The sequence below is a fragment of the Aquarana catesbeiana genome, linkage group LG08 (genome assembly GCF_042186555.1).
Source record: "Aquarana catesbeiana isolate 2022-GZ linkage group LG08, ASM4218655v1, whole genome shotgun sequence".
Taxonomy (NCBI): Eukaryota; Metazoa; Chordata; class Amphibia; order Anura; family Ranidae; genus Aquarana; species Aquarana catesbeiana.
The window spans coordinates 70,244,761-70,259,094 of NC_133331.1; the positions used below are offsets into that span (position 1 = coordinate 70,244,761).

General features: G+C 47.6%; 1 long non-coding RNA gene across 1 annotated transcript in view; it reads right to left on the reverse strand.

Moving 5' to 3' along the window:
* LOC141105809 (uncharacterized) overlaps positions 1 to 14,334 on the reverse strand; it is a 44,899-nt gene that overhangs the window by 14,778 nt on the left and 15,787 nt on the right. The window contains exon 2 of the long non-coding RNA XR_012235655.1: positions 7,374 to 7,511. This is a non-coding gene — a long non-coding RNA (uncharacterized lncRNA). The remainder of the gene's footprint in view (positions 1 to 7,373; positions 7,512 to 14,334) is intronic.

Sequence of the window (14,334 nt, forward strand, 5' to 3'; positions counted from 1 at the left end):
CAGGATGCCTCTGCCAAACTCAACTGTCATTAAGCCACGAATATGAATATTTTGGTGCCCACGTAGCTGCCTTGCAAATAGTTTCAGACACTCGGCCTGCTGCCACTCTCAAGGTCGAGACCCTTCTAGTGAAGTGCCGTGATTCTCCTGGCACAGCCAACCCTTTCAACTTATAGGCCAAGGAGATGAGCTTTACCAACCAAGAGGCAATAATCTTGCTGGAAGCCATAAAATCATTGCGTGTTCCACCTGAAATGACAAACAGATGTTCCGACTTCCTGATGGCAGAAGTCGCCTTGATTAAACATTTTAAATCTTGGCCCACATCTGATGGACTTGAGTACTCCCCAAAATCAATGTAGGAGGACAACCTCTTGTGTGATATGGACTCTGAAGGTCAGTTCAGGCACAAAATTCGAGCATTGGCATGAGTACCACCCTGTCTGGGAAGTACGCGAGTATGGGTTCTTTAAACCCCAAGGCCACCAATGCTGACTCTCTTCTGGCTGGTGTTGTTGCCACCAGTAAAGCAGTTTTCAGTGAGAGGTACCACAGGGTGATTGAAGGCATCTGATGCAATAATGTCCAACAGCAATCGGAGATCCCATTTCAGGAACAATTCGAGGTTTCAACCAAATTGCATCTTGAAAAACAGTAAATTAAGTGTTGGATGCCCACTGTATGCTGTTGAAGGCAGAGATAGCCGAAATGTGTGCCTTTAGCACACTTACGCATAGACCTAAATCAAGCTATGCCTGCAGACATTTCAGAACAGACTTCTGCAGAGTCCAGCGTAAAATCTTGATCAGCAATAATGCTGGGAATTTATGCCATATTCTACTATAGGCATGGTTAGCGCTGTCCTTTGTTTTCGCAAGAGTATTCACAATCTTCACAGAGCATTCAAAATCCATTAGCCTCTGCCTCTCCAGACCAAGGCCATCAGCCTGAGCCTGTCGGATGCTGGATGAATGGGACTTTGGAGAAGATTTGATCTTACAGGCAGAGGGAGTCAATCCTTGACACTCATAAGGATGAGCAGAGGGTACCAAGGCCTCTTCGGCCAATCTGGGATTATCACCAGAACTGTCACCTTTCCCCGCCACAGCCTCAGCTGGAAGCTGAGAATCAGAGGGACCAAGAGAAAGGCATAAGCTGTCTTGGAGATCCACTCTGCGGTCAGCACCTCCACCCTATTTGCTTGCGAATTCTGGGCCCTGGAACTTCAGCAACTTCGTGTTGACTCTGGAGATCTGAGCGGGTCTACCTCTGGAAGAAAACTACCAAGCTCTGTTAGTTCTCGAAAGACTCGCAGTAGTCTGGACCATTCATTGTCGTCCAGACTTGTCCTGGACAAATAGTTTGCCTGAAGATTCTTCTGACCAGGTGCATAGGCCACAGTTAGTTGCAGAATATTGACTTGGACAGATTCTAGAATTAGAGAAACCTCCTTCAGAAGGGAGAGACTGAGCCTTGTTTCCAGATGTAGGCCACAGTTGTTGCGCTGTCCAACTTTACCAGGACAGGCTTACCCCGGATGAGGTGACTGAAGGCTTATAGCCTGAAATGCTGGTCCCAACTCCAGGAGATTAGACACCATCTTGGGCCCTTGAAAAAGACCATTGGCCCTGAGCCCATTGCTCTTGAAGTAGGGCTCCCCTACTACTTTGTTGGTGTCTGACTGCACCACCAGCCACTAGGTCATCAGAAGAGAATGACATTGCAGACGATTTAGTTTCTTCAACCACACGTTTAGGCCACTGGTCCAGAAACCCGACTTGAATGGGAGCGAGAGTTAAACTGAGCCTACCTGAGCTGCTGGAGCAAGGCGATTTCTATGACTCAATCTAAGACGTGAAGGACAAAAGATCTCCAAATATGACCTAAAATGTTGCCTTAAGGGACCACATGTCAATCACCAAAGCCGTACCTATGTTCATAGAGGAGCCACAAAGTGCCCCTAAGGCATGTATGGGTGGCACAATCCCAAAATACTAGAAAGCATCCTGACATGGAACTCTTTACTGACTTCATGGTTTATGCGTTGGCTTCCCAGTTTTTCCTGGACTCCCAGCCAGAAATGCAGAAGCTAAACTCTCTGGAGTAAGAGTGAGCGTGGAAGCTGACTCTTGAGTTTTTTGGTCTCCTTTAACTCAGCAGACATTCATCTTGAGGCAGGAAGCCAAACTGACCACTAATAAATTTAGGCTTGACCAGCTGAGATAAAGAAAAATGCAGAGATAGCGTTTGTCCTTGAAGGTCACAACATGGTAAGGTCATGTATATGGCCAATCCCACAAGGGACACACACTGACCAGAGGGGCGATCCCAACCCCTGGACATCTTTAAGTTAAAAAGGGCATAACTTTGACATCCTGCTGTGACAACATACTCCAATCTTGTAGAACGAGCACTTGATTCATCCAACATAAGGGAATTGTCAAGCTGTCCTCTGGAGGTATTTAAAATACTTTCAAAGCTTCACTTCTATTTAAAGGCATTTCACCAACCTTACCAATCTGGACAAAGGTCGTCTTCATCTTCCTGTTCAGAAGAGACAGAAGAGGATTGATTGGCTTGAGAAGGCCCTGAATAGAAGACTCAACATTGCCAGAATAGATGGCCCTTGCAGAAGATGAATTTAGCAATTCCTTTAGAGTGTCTTGACCATATGCTTACTCGTGACAACTTTTATCTTAATCACAGCCTGCCTGAACAAAGTAGGAATCACATGTTCATTCACCTCTTCTTGGGAAGAAGCTGACAAGGGTTAATTTGCCTGAGGAGGTTCCGAGACTACTCATTGGCACCATATATGACCCCTTCACAGAGTGAGTGGAAGGAACTCCTTTAGAATGTGTTCAATGTATGTGACAACCTGGCAGGTGTGGACATCTTTATCCCTGGCTGCTTGAACCAGCAGGGCTCATAATGTCATGCTCATCTGTCTTTTCTTTTTGGAAGAGCCCAGATAAGATGGTTTGCCTGGAAGGCTAGGAGACTTCTCACTGATAGAAAGGATAGCCCTTTCACAGGGTGAGTGGAAACACTTCTTTAGAGCATACTAGCCTCATGTAACAATCTGTTAGATGTCTTATCCATGGTTGCTTGAACAAAGCAGTATATATGCAGTCATGTCCATCCGGAAATTCGGAAAAAGGGCCGTTTCATCTGGTATGGCTAGGCAGCTTCTTATTGCCAGAGCAGATAACCCTTTCAAAGGGTGAGCAGAAACCACTACTTTAGAGTGTATTGACAATAAGTTTATTGAATGTGACATCCTATTAGGTGTCATCCTTATCCCTGGCTGCTTGAGCCAGTGGGATACATACTGTCATGCCCATCCGTGTATTCCTCTTATAGAGTCTGAAGAGGGATGTTTTGCTTGGGAAAGCTATGAGACTGCTCCTTGCCAGAGAATGTAACCCCTTCACAGGGTAAGTGGGAATAACTCCTTTGAGTGTATTGGCCAATATGACAACCTGTTAGGTATCATCATCCTCATCTCTGGTTGCTTAATCAAAGCAAGATTCACACAGTCATGTTCCTCCACATCTTCCCCTTTGGAGAGTCTGAAGAGACTGATTTGCCTGGGAAGGCTATTAGACTGGTCATTGCCAGAACATATAACCATATAAAAGCAAGACTCATGCAGCCATGTTCATCCACATATTCTTTATTAAAGAGCCCGAAGAGGGCTGTTTTGCTCTGAGACTGGTAATTACCAATAGATAAACTCTTCACGGGGTTTTGCGTGCCATTTAACAAACCAGCCCATAAAAATAATTAAATGCAGTAAAATAGTTTGCTTAGTAACAAACCCTAAAGGGTTAACCACTGCTAGAGGGAGACTGAAGCCTCCATCTACAGCCTTGGTGGTTAATGAGCTAAACCTTGCCCCACCAGGAATCAGGACATAGAGAAAATGTTTGTTCAGAACAGCAACAAAAAAGGTAGGGATTTGCAAAAGAATTACACTAATATTCTGCAATGTACACAAACCAAGGGAATTGTAGACATCATAAACATGCTCCCCCCCCCACACCTTTTTTTGGGTGAAAAACTGGAGACCACATAGAAATATAAAAGGATATACCATATCTCAACAGGCCATAGCTGGCTCCAGTAGTCATCCACAGGTGACTCCTCTATCTTCTCTGGAAATGCTGTTCTTTTGAGGGGGTCACCACAATAGTAAAGCAAACATGAGAAGCCACCAACAGGTTACTGTCATGTGTGAACAAATTATTACTTTGTGCACCTGTTATGCAGAGTACTCCCTGTGGAGGAACTCAGGCTATGCATAGTGGCTGCAGGGAGAAAGGCACAACAATATCCAGCAATGCAGCATTTATGTGGCAAAGCATTTTTCAAATTAAGCGCACCCAACCTTTGTTATCCGATCGTAAACACCGGCACAGCGAGGGTGCACGTGCATAGGGAGAACTCTGCCAACACCACTACCCACTTTACGTGGACCCAGCTAACCCCAGACAAGGCTGTTAGCCATGATAAAAGCCACCCTCAGGACCAGCAGCGGGGCTCCCTGGATTATGGGTCATTTAGCTCGAGACACCAGGCACTGCGTCCAGCCTAATCCACACACATGGACGGAGGGCCAGCCCTTTAGACCAGCCAGGTAGAGGAGCACACCTAGGTCCTGCGCATAGGAGGAAAAAAGAAGAACGCAGAGGCTGTAGATAGGCTCAAATTTATATGAGTTAAGTCCTGGAGGCATGGGTGGGGGCGGAGCCTATACCCAGCTGTGCTGCCATGGAGCTGTCAGAAAAAGCATGTTTTTCATGCATTTTTATATGCGACTTATAGTACAAGAGCAGAATTGCACATTTTTGGCCTCATAGTACCTTTTACTGGCAGCTAAGGATGGGCTCAGGCGTGTTCGCACACTCCACGTGCAGAGCCAGGAAGTCGGCACGGCGCTGCGCTAATCACAGGCAGTGAGACATTTTCTCGATGTGCGGCTGCAGAGATCGGGAAATGTCTCACTGCCTGTGATTAGCGCAGCGCCGTGCCGACTTCCTGGTGGGCTCTGCACGTGGAGTGTGCGAACACGCCCAAGCCCATCCTTACTAGCAGCTGGAGGGGAGAGTTAGAACACAGAGAGTAATGCTGCATTTACACATGATCACAGGGGGGAAATCGCTGCAATTCCACCCTGCGATTTCAAATGGCTGCAAAATGTGGGACGCATTTGCGATACCATTACTTCTAATGGCACCCCAATTGTGCCATGATTTTGCCATGGTTGTCGCGTGGTAAATCACGCTGCAATCATTGCGATTGCACAACGTTCGTCGACTCTAAAAGGAACATGAGTTTCTTTTGGGTGACAGCGTTACGTATTGCAATTTGCCGCAATTGCAGCGCGATTTACCACGTGACAATTGCAGCGTGATTGGGGTACCATTAGAAGTAATAGTTTCGCAAATGCATCCTGCATTTTGTAGCCATTTGAAATCGCAGGGCAGAATTGCTGCAATTTTGCCTGCAATCATGTGTGAGTGCAGCCTTTATGTCGGCTTTCAGATGGAGGCCATCCGGCAGATGAACAGCCACCAGATCTCTTCTGCGGACCTCTGATGTCTCAAATAAAGAGGGCCTGTCACTATAAGTATGCTACCACATAGGGGCAACTGGTAATAGCAATAAAGATTGGTGAAAAAAGTGTAAAAAAAATAAGCTACACACTAGCACTTAACCCCCCCCCAAAAAAAAAAAAATCTGAGCCCTTCGTTCCTATGCACATACACACACATAAATGCACACGTGGATAAACACCTAGGTACAAAAATGTTGATTGTGCTATAGATTGCCTCTCATGCTGGAGTGAGATCAGAGATCAATAATTCTAGGCCCATTATTGATGGTTAACTATAAACTAATAACCTGTAGAAGCATTCAAAGCATGACCTATGGAAAATTTTGGGTACTTAAAGAGGAGTTCCACCCAGGGGGGCCGTCAAAAAAAAAATTAAAAGTCAGCAGCTACAAATACTGCAGCTGCTGACTTTTAATTGGACACTCACCTGTCCCTGGGTCCAGCGATGCAGGGGATCGAAGCCCCGCTCGTCCCCCCCACTCCGCTCGTCAGCGCCGGCATTTCAACTGTGGGCGCCGGACTGTGGCTTCACAGCCTGGCACCCACTGCACATGTGCGAGCTGCGCCGAGCGCTGTGATTGGCCGCTCAATCACCTGGGACCTGTAATGGGTCCCAGATGATTGACAGGAGGGAGGGAGATAGCGGAGCCCTTCCTGTGCCGAGGGGGAAGTGATGTCACCAGCCCAGGCAAAGGAACAGGCAGACTACGAGGGACCACCTAGCAACAGGCATTTAGAGGTAAGTGAAAAAAAAAAAATATCCAAATGTTTTTTTTTTTTTTTCTAGAATTTTTCCAGGTATTTTTGTTTTTTGGGTGGAACCCCACTTTAAGTTAATTTTACAGGTGCATGCAATTTTAGGGCTTGACATGTTGGGTATCTATTTACTCGGCACAACCTCATCTTTTATATTTTTTTCTCAAAAAATAAATAGGTAGTATATTGCATTTAGGACAGAAAGGAGAGAGGCACCTCTAAGTGTTATGCCCTGCACACACGGTCAGATTTCCCGACGGAAAATGTGTGATAGGACCCTGTTGTCGGAAATTCCGACCGTGTGTGGGCTCCATCACCCATTTTCCATCGGAATTTCCGACACACAAAGTTTGAGAGCTTGCTATAAAATTTTTCCGACAACAAAATCCGCTGTCAGAAATTCCGATCGTGTGTATAATCCGACGCACAAAGTGCCACGCATGCTCAGAATAAATTAAGAGACGAAAGCTATTGGCTACTGCCCTGTTTATAGTCCCGTTGTACGTGTTGTACGTCACCGTGTTCTTGACGTTCAGATTTTCCAACAACTTTGTGTGACCGTGTGTATGCAAAACAAGTTTGAGCCAACATCCGTCTGAAAAAATCCATGGATTTTGTTGTCGGAATGTCCGATCAATGTCCGACCGTGTGTACAGGGCATAAGAGTAAAAACCATTATTAGAAGGTCTGACAAATGGGGACTCATGTGAAGTAAGTATGGAAAAGGCACATCAAAGATAGTGATCTAGTGATCATGCTACACGGGATCTATATAAGACTAGCTGCCATGGGACTCTGCAGCAGTAGTAAGTATATCTTCTTTTACCTTTTATAACTTTCAAATAGGGTAGAAGACCATGTTGTCACAAAATTGATGGACAAGGAGGAGGAAATGTATTGTCTACCACTACCATGATGTATACAAAACCCAGAGAGGAGATCACAAATGGAAATTCATAAAATTCACATTGAATGATACCCTCCAATACACACTTACTTTAAAGTTCTCCAAAAAACCACTTGAGGGGTTTTCCATCTTGTCCCCAGGATTCTCCTCCATCGTCCCCAGGACTGTCTGACTGTGCAGAAAAAGTTCTTCATACAGAGTGTCCATGAGGCAGCTGCGTGTTCGCTCCTAAGGAATCAAGGCATTTGGGCATTTGTTGGTAGCTCAAGGCCAGTTTCCACCATCACTTGCTTCCAACCATTGTCTAAACTTGAATATATGCTAGGCCACCTTAGCTTATTCACTACTTCTTACAATGAAGGTTTCAGTTATGACTCTACAGTCAACTGGATATCAATACTTAGAGGCATATTTATAAAGCAGTAGATGTAACTTTCACCACACATTTACTGGCGGTGAATCAATGTTATTAACAACACACATGTACTATACCTGGAAGACTGACCAGCAGTCAATGTTGGGGTGAAAGTCAGATTCAATCCTTTGTACATATGCCCCTTCAAGTGTATGTCAAGCCAAAAATCTGTTTTCTAGTTTCAGATATAGTGGGGAAGGATTAGAGCTCTTTTTATGGTTTTTCCAGGTTTGTTTAGAGAGATTTACCCTCGCTTCCTGTCCTGCTGACAATGTTTTTTTATCAGACAGCGAGTGCGTTCTTGCCTTCCCCTACTCTACCAAAGAAAAACATTTTTATATATGGAATGAATAAAGTACAACACCTATAACAATATAAAATTATCAAAAACTACAGCAAAATAATTAAATATGATAAAATGTATACAATTAATCAAAATTGCTAATCACAAAACATATACTGTATCTATATATACAGTGGGGACGGAAAGTATTCAGACCCCCTTAAATTTTTTACTCTTTGTTATATTGCAGCCATTTGCTAAAATCATTTAAGTTCATTTTTTTTCCTCATTAATGTACACACATTTTTGCAGATTTATTACAAAATAAAAACTGAAATATCACATGGTCCTAAGTATTCAGATCCTTTGCTCAGTATTTAGTAGAAGCACCCTTTTGATCTAATACAGCCATGAATCTTTTTGGGAAAGATGCAACAAGTTTTTCACACCTGGATTTGGGGACCCTCTGCCATTCCTCCTTGCAGATCCTCTCCAGTTCTGTCAGGTTGGATGGTAAACGTTGGTGGACAGCCATTTTTAGGTCTCTCCAGAGATGCTCAATTGGGTTTAAGTTGGGGCTCTGGATGGGCCATTCAAGAACAGTCACAGGGTTGTTGTGAAGCCACTCCTTCGTTATTTTAGCTGTGTGCTTAGGGTTATTGTCTTGTTGGAAGGTAAACCTTCAGCCCAGTCTGAGGTCCTGAGCACTCTGGAGAAGGTTTTCGTCCAGGATATTCCTGTACTTGGCCGCATTCATCTTTCCCTCGATTACAACCAGTCGTCCTGTCCCTGCAGCTGAAAAACACCCCCACAGCATGATGCTGCCACCACCATGCTTCACTCTTGGGACTGTATTGGACAGGTGATGAGCAGTGCCTGGTTTTCTCCACACATACCGCTTAGAATTAAGGCCAAAGAGTTCTATCTTGGTCTCATCAGACCAAAGAATCTTATTTCTCACCATCTTGGAGTCCTTCAGGTGTTTTTTTAGCAAACTCCATGCAGGCTTTCATGTGTCTTGCACTGAGGAGAGGCTTCCATCGGGCCACTCTGCCATAAAGCCCCGACTGGTGGAGGGCTGCAGTGATGGTTGACTTTCTACAACTTTCTCCCATCTCCCGACTGCATCTCTGGAGCTCAGCCACAGTGATCTTTGGGTTCTTCTTTACCTCTCTCACCAAGGCTCTTCTCCCCCGATAGCTCAGTTTGGCCGGACGGCCAGCTCTAGGAAGGGTTCTGGTCATCCCAAACGTCTTCCATTTAAGGATTAAGGAGGCCACTGTGCTCTTAGGAACCTTGAGTACAGCAGATTTTTTTTGCAACCTTGGCCAGATCTGTGCCTTGCCACAATTCTGTCTCTGAGCTCTTCAGGCAGTTCCTTTGACCTCATGATTCTCATTTGCTCTGACATGCACTGTGAGCTGTAAGGTCTTATATAGACAGGTGTGTGGCTTTCCTAATCAAGTCAAATCAATATATTCAAACACAGATGGACTCAAATTAAGGTGTAGAACCATCTCAAGGATGATCAGAAGAAATGGACAGCACCTGAGTTAAAGATATGAGTGTCACAGCAAAGGGTCTGAATACTTAGGACCATGTGATATTTCAGTTTTTCTTTTTTATTAAATCTGCAAAAATGTCAACAATTCAGAAAGCCCGGAGCAAAAGTAATAAAATGCAATGGGCGCAGGGCGGGCATGACAGTGTTAACAGAGATAGCATAATAAGGAGAGATTTTGTAAAAGAGGCTGGTATTGGTTGGGATGGAAGGAAGAGGTGGAGCAGAGTTAGTTTGCAGGGGGAGGGATCCCTCCCCAGCTCAGTTTGCGAGGAGGAACGAGCTTAGCTGGAAGCATGGCAGCGGTGGAGCAGTTATTTGCTAAGCTGAAGGCCGAGGCGGCATCCAAGGGGACAGGGATGGCTGGAGGAGAGACTGACAGCAGCGCTGGGTGAGGCTTCCCCTGCGGCCACTTCAGTGGGACGTGATGCGGTGCGAGGCCGGCGGTCTCGGCCGCCAGCTCGCTTCTCCCCAGACCCCCCTCTTCCCCTCCCTCCCAGAGCAGTTAGGCAGCATGTCCATGCGGGTCGGCCGTTATCAGGGCCACCCGCAAAGCGCGCGGCAGCACATGTAGTGCGGGGGAAGGGGCGGCAGTCGCTGACAGGCCCAGGAGTGAGAGGAGATAGCGCCAGCAGTTCCAGGGCGGATGCTGGGCCTACAAAAGAGAAGACAGTGTGCTCGGCCGCTGGCTCGGCTGAGGTGGGGGTGGGGCCTCGGCGGGGGACGGGATCAGAGACGGCAGCCAGGCACCCCAGATCAGCAGCAGGTGGGCCCCCTTTGTCGGAGGTGAGAAAGACAGTAGCTGGCAGTGGCCTTGTGCGGCACTGCGAACCAAAAGACAGTGGGCACAGAAAAGCAACACACAAGTCGGTGGGCGGATCCGGAGCTGGGAGGAGGAGCTTAGAGAATCACGGATCTCCGGCATCCAGTGACGCTTCCGCTGGAGGGCTGTCGGCAAGTGACGAAGAGATGGCGGTGGACCGGTCTGAAGGAGAGCTGTCGCAGTCGGACGACGATGGGCAGCGCAGATTTTCGACGGTGGTGGAGACGGGACGGTCGGCTGGAGGGACCCCTTCCAGGAATCCCGGTGAGTCAAGATGTAGCAATGCATGTGTCAGGGATATTAATGTGGGAGTGAGTGGGGTGAGCAATTGTGGGGGACAGGTTTTAGCGGGGCGGTCGGCTGCGACCGTGCCTCTCGCCCCGGCCGCACTGCTCGCAGACCGCGTTACGGCGGATGCTGGGTTACAGGCATTTTTAGCGGGTTTGAAGGAGTTAGTGCATACGTTTAAACCGGGGTTGGGTAGTACACAGTCACCTGCGGAGGCATGGGTGGCTCCTGGGGTCGGGGGGGCAACAAAGGGGGCGGCAACGGTCATGGGGACTTCACAAGGGCCTGTTGCGGAGTCAGCGGCACCCGCGACAGAGGTCGGTGTGGTGGCTGATAAGCAGGTAGCATCTACGACGCCGGAGGGATCATCGGGGGAGGGGACTAAAAAACAGGACTTAGTAAGGTTGGCGGATGCTGCCAAATGCGAAGTTTATGTGTGTTTCGAGGGGCCCCCTGAGGTAAGCACATCTAAAACTTGAGGTAAGGGAAAAAATTTGGAAGGGAGATTACGTAGAGATTTTTGCGCTCCTACAGCTGGAAAAGTTCAATCTGGATAGGATGAAGCCGGCGGACAAGAAAAAAGAGGATGAAGAAAAGAGGAGATATAGGCTCATCCCTAGGACTTTCGCGAATTGGCTGCAGGCCTTGGGGAAAAGAACCCGGAACACTGCTCGGCACTGTTCTGTTATTTGGACGCCGTGGGAGAGGCCTACAGAGTCTACGGGGGAACAGCGTGGTTCCGGTACGACGAGCAGTTTAGGCAGCGGAGGGCTATCCGCCCGTCCTTGAGGTGGGATCATAAGGACATCAGTTTATGGATGCGCCTTATGACGTCGGCAAGGCCCACGAGTCGTTTTTTTTTTAGGGGGGGGGGGGCGGTGGCTCATCCAACCCCGGACAATCGGCCACAAGAAAAAAAGGGGTTTGTTGGCAATTCAACGAGGTGTCTGCAGATTTGGGGGGTCGTGCAAGTACAAGCACGAATGTTCAGGTTGTGGGGGGAGGACATCCCGGGTCCCGTTGTTTTAAACAAGGCAAAAGCCGTACCGGGGAGTCTGTTAGTAAGGGGGACAACGCCGGTGATGGTGGGAAAGATGCAACCTTTCCTCGATAGGTACCCTGATAGGGAGGCAGTGCGGTTGCTGGGACTAGGTTTTTTGGAAGGGTTTAGAATTCCGTCACGTCTGGTCAATACTCCCCCCTTGTCACGCAATTTGCGGTCAGCCTTACAACATGCGGACGTGGTTTCGGAGAAACTGCGGAAGGAGGTTGTGTTGGGCCGCATGGGCGGTCCTTTTCCTTTTGTGCCAATACAGGATCTGGTGGTGTCACCGTTGGGGGTGGTGCCGAAAAAAGAGCCCAACAAGTTCAGGCTCATTCACCATTTGTCATTCCCAAAAGAGGGTTCGGTGAATTATGCTATTGACCCGGAGGTATGCGCGGTTTCATATACGTCTTTTGATGCCACGGTATTTTGGGTTAGGAAGTATGGGCAGGGGGCGCTGATGGCAAAAGCTGACATTGAGTCGGCTTTTCGATTGCTCCCGGTTCACCCGGACAGTTTTCGTTTGTTGGGTTGCTTTTGGCAGGAAGAATATTATGTGGATCGCTGCCTGCCCATGGGGTGTTCTATATCCTGCGCACTGTTTGAACAGTTTAGTTCTTTTATTGAGTAGGTGGTACGTGACGTCGCGGGAGTAAATTCCATCATCCATTATCTGGATGATTTTCTCTGCGTGGGCCCACCTGCATCCGAAGTTTGCGCGGTCCTGTTGGCCACGCTGGAGCATATTGCTGATAGGTTTGGCATTCCTTTGGCACCGGAAAAGACAGAAGGTCCTAGAAAAGTGTTGAGTTTTCTGGGCATCGTTTTAGACTCAGATGCCATGGATGGCAGGCTGCCGGAGGACAAGTTGGAGGCATTGAAGGCAGAGATTCGGGGGATCTTGGGACTTCGCAAAGTACAGCTGCGAACCTTACAATCATTATTAGGCAAGCTGAATTTCGCGTGTCACATATTGCCCATGGGGCGGGTATACTGCAGGCGGCTGTCTGCAAGTACTGCGGGGGTTACGTCTCCCAAGCACTATGTGCGCTTGGTGAAGGCCCATAGAGAGGACCTGACAGTATGGCACACGTTCCTGGCTAATTTTAACGGCAGGGCACTATGGATGTCAGGTCCAGTTAGCAACTTCGATCTGGAGCTGTACACGGATGCGGCGGGCTCTGCGGGCTTTGGAGCTTTTTTCCAAGGTAAGTGGAGTGCGGGGCCTTGGCCGCAGTCGTGGAAGGATGCTGGGCTTGTAAAAAATATGTTACTGTTGGAGTTGTTTTAGCAATGGAATTGTGGGGGGGAATCTTTCCGAAATTTGAAAGTGAGGTTTTACGGGGACAATTTGGGAATAGTACAGGTGATTAACAAAATGTCTGCGGCATCGCCGCCAGTAATCAGGTTTCTCAGGCACCTGGTGCTACGTTGCCTACAGTTGAACGTGTTTATTTTTGCTGTTCACCTCCCTGGGGTTGAAAATGTCATTGCTGATGCGTTATCTTGCTTTCAGTGGGACAGGTTTCGGGAATTGGCACCAGGGGCGGAACAGAGCGGGGTCCCTTGTCCCGAGTGGCTGTGGGGGATTACCTTGGAAGAGTAGCCGGCTGGATCAGGCGATCGGTGAGCGACACGACGTGGTCAGCTTACCACAGGGTATGGCAGGAATGGGTGTCCATGGTACAACAGGTAGCGGATGGACAGGAGGACCGGAATCTCAGGTTGTTGGTTTTGTATTTTGTCTCTCGGAAATTGGTGGACGGGGTTTCAGTGTCGGGGTTAGAGCAAAAACTGGCAGGGTTGGCGTTTTGGTTTAAATTTCATGGTTTACCCGACTTCACTAAGGATTTCTGGGTTAGACGGGTGCTAAAGGGCTACCGGCGTGCCATGCCAAAAAAGGATTTTAGGCGGCCTATGTCGTTTGAGCTGTTAGGTAAGTTGCTGGTACAGTTGGGACTGGCCTGTTCCTCGGAGTATGAGGTGGTTCTGTTTAAGGCGGCATTCGTATTGGCATTTTTCAGGGCGTTTAGGATTAGCGAACTAGTTAGCCCCTCTAAAAAGGTAACGGGGGGATAGGGGTGCAGGATGTCAGATGTGGGGAAGACAAGCTATACATACTGGTTAAAAAATCAAAAACTGATCAGCGGGGCAAGGGAAAGATGATGCAGGTGTTTTCGCTGCCGGGGTCTCCCTTGTGCCCAGTAAAATTGGTGGGGGATTTCCTCGCGGTACGCCCAGGTTCCTTTTTGGTGCATCGGGATGGGCTGTCGCTATCTCGTTTTCAATTTATTGCAATTTTTAAGAAATGTTTGGGGGCATTGGGTCTAGGGGAGCAAAAGTTTTCATCCCATTCCTTTCGGATCGGGGTGGCTACGGAAGCAGTTCGCTGGGGATTAGACGAGGAGGCGGTAAAAAGGATTGGGAGATGGGAATCTAGAAGGTTTCAATCTTATGTTCGCCCCCATTCACTGAATGTATAAACAAAACAAAAAAAACGGTGAGGGGTTCGAAGGCATGGGTTTTATTTGATTAAGGTTTTCTTAAGATTGGTTGATGACAATTGTGTATATGTGTGCTTCATTGATTTGCTGGGGATTTTGTTTTTTCTTTTTCAGGTAGACCACAGTGCCGGG